This window comes from Anneissia japonica, unplaced genomic scaffold, assembly GCF_011630105.1.
Source record: "Anneissia japonica isolate Jap-2015-1 unplaced genomic scaffold, ASM1163010v1 scaffold2167_len242483_cov200, whole genome shotgun sequence".
Classification (NCBI taxonomy): Eukaryota; Metazoa; Echinodermata; class Crinoidea; order Comatulida; family Comatulidae; genus Anneissia; species Anneissia japonica.
This window is the reverse complement of record NW_022702691.1, coordinates 112,521-115,074: the sequence shown is the minus strand read 5'-3', so window position 1 is coordinate 115,074 and position 2,554 is coordinate 112,521. Positions and strand designations below refer to the sequence as shown.

Sequence of the window (2,554 nt, the reverse complement as noted above, 5' to 3'; positions counted from 1 at the left end):
CATACTGCGCTGGCCTATGGTAAGACTTCGCCACTGCTAGTCGTTGTATCGTTGGAGGAAACAATAACTTCACAAATTCTGCCAGGTACCACCTGTTAATTACGAGCGTTGCACACCGGTACAGGTTTAGCATTGCGGCTGCCGTACCAGGCCTAGGTAATTCCATATCATTCACAATGGCTTTAATCCAAAAATGTTACGATTGCTACAAATTTTCTTTAAACAGACTCTATCAAATGAATCTTAATAATAAAAAATACGGTCACAAAACCAATTAACGTCACAAAAACGGTTAAAACAGTCTTAACATTGACAGACAAAACAATGTGTGTGACTGCTACCAAGCGCCACCAATAGATAGGTATCATAGTAATATGTACACAAAATTTCAGCTTTGCTACTCAACTCCTTCAAGGTAATGTGACAGGGTTTAAATGTGGCATTTCTGCAGTCATAATATGGCAATATAAAGTGATGAATGCAATAATTAAACAATTTGACATTAATATTTCATACAAGTTTGCATACACCAATGGTAACTATTTTTTATTTTAAACATAGGTCTTGAAAGTAAATTGTTATAAACCATACATCATGCCACACATACCAAGATGAACATAGTTTATTAATTGTTACACTGGACATTGTCAATTCAATTGATGTCACAGTTATCTCATGTCCAGACTTGTTTTTCAAATAGGTTTATTTGCATGTCTCATCCAGTCCATATCACTGCAAAGTAATAAAGAGTCATTTCAGTTTGAGATAGCTAGAGGAACATCTTGTCTAAAGGTGCAGCACACTTTTATACACACATTTGTATTAGAATATATACTTCAGATATCAACATTTAGATCATCACGATGGAGGGAACATCATCCGAGTTATCCAAATGCAGCATTGGTTTAAATTTGAATGATTCCTGCCATAAGAAAAATTTTGTGAGAGGCGATGCTGGCTTCTTTGCAGTTAATCAGATATCAGATGACTTCAGTGCATGATTATATTGAAACAGTTTGTAATACATTACAGTGATGGGGCTGCAAGCCAATATAAAAATCACAAAAATATGTCAAATCTCTGTCACCATTCATCTGATCATGGACTTATTGCTGAATGGCATTTCTTCGCAACCAGTCATAGAAAGAGCCCGTGTGATGGCTTAGGGGGTACCACAAAAAGGCTGGTTGCCAGAGCAAGCCTCCAAGCTACTGTTGAGAACCAAATTCTCAGTCCACTGCAGATATTTGAGTGGGCTGATGGGAACATCACCGGAATTAAATTTCTATATGTTAGTAGTGATGACATTCAAGCCAATGCAGAGAAGTATAACCTTAGTGACAGGTTTGCATCCTCCAAAACAATTGCAGGAACCAGGTCACACCACAGCTTCATACCAACTGATGATGGAAATATTGAAATGCGACGATTACCCAGTGATCAGCATTGTGATGTTGTTACCATCAACAGTGTCCATGCAGGTGTAAGCAATCAAATAGTGGCCAATGAATGTCAACCTGGATGTTATATTGCTTGCATTTATGACAGTGAGTGGTACATTGGTATGGTCACCGAGCGGTCAGATGAGGAGAATGATGTGTATGTCAATTAAGAGTTAATCAGCAAAGAATCAATGGTTTAAAAACTTTCTTGTAGTAAGTTGGTCTTAATAATAATACGATGTCATGAGTTCTCAACTTCGCAATAAATTTTGCTCAAGAACCATACAGGCCACCATTTGATGCGAACCCTTGACATCCATGTAAATGTACAGAATCTAACTGAATGCAAATGTAACTAATCGCAAGTTTTTCAAAGTTTGCCATTTTGTGGCTTTTATGGACTGATTATAAGTTAAATAGTAAAAGACATTAATGTTAATGTATCCCTTTCCCTTTATACACATTGCTTGAAGTCAAATTTTATGAAAAATGGCTCCATTTCAAACAGACAAGGCACCTTGAAGGAGTTGAGTAGCAAAGCTGAAATTTTGTGTACATATTACTATGATAACCTATCTTTGACAGGTTAGAGTTTCAAAAATTATTTCAACTGATCGCGGGGTCATCCAGGGTCACGAACGTCAAGCCATTTAAAGGATTTTTCTGGCTGGGGCCCATTTTGGGACTCTGTATTTTCTGATTTAAAGCTTTAATGGGATTGTTATTACTTCTGGATGTAGTCCTGTGACCATAGATTATATTCAAGTAGAATGGAGCCCATGTTACCCCTAGTTTTCATTCGGGGTGACCCCAAAAATTGCAAAAAAACTTAATCGCTCATTCTGGACCCTACTTTAGGAAATCATAACTTGAAATCTAAAGATGATACATTAAATCTGAGTGCAGATTCATAAAATTTGGCAAAAAGTAAGTCAGAATACCAACTTTGAGCTCTTTGTCTTGTCCGTAAGCCAAAATATGGCATTCTGAAATCCAAAATTATTCAAAATGTCACTTTTCGCGATTCGCGAGTGCGTAAAATGACTAAGTCCAGCAAATTTCAAACGGCCATATCTCAAAAACGACATGGAGTATGACTTTCAAATTTTGCA

The 2,554-nt window shown here is 36.9% G+C and overlaps 1 protein-coding gene across 4 annotated transcripts in view; it reads left to right on the top strand.

Moving 5' to 3' along the window:
- The window catches only part of LOC117103991 (transmembrane protein 87A-like), a 58,280-nt gene that overhangs the window by 12,175 nt on the left and 43,551 nt on the right, over positions 1 to 2,554 (top strand). The gene's annotated exons all lie outside the window — the stretch shown is intronic.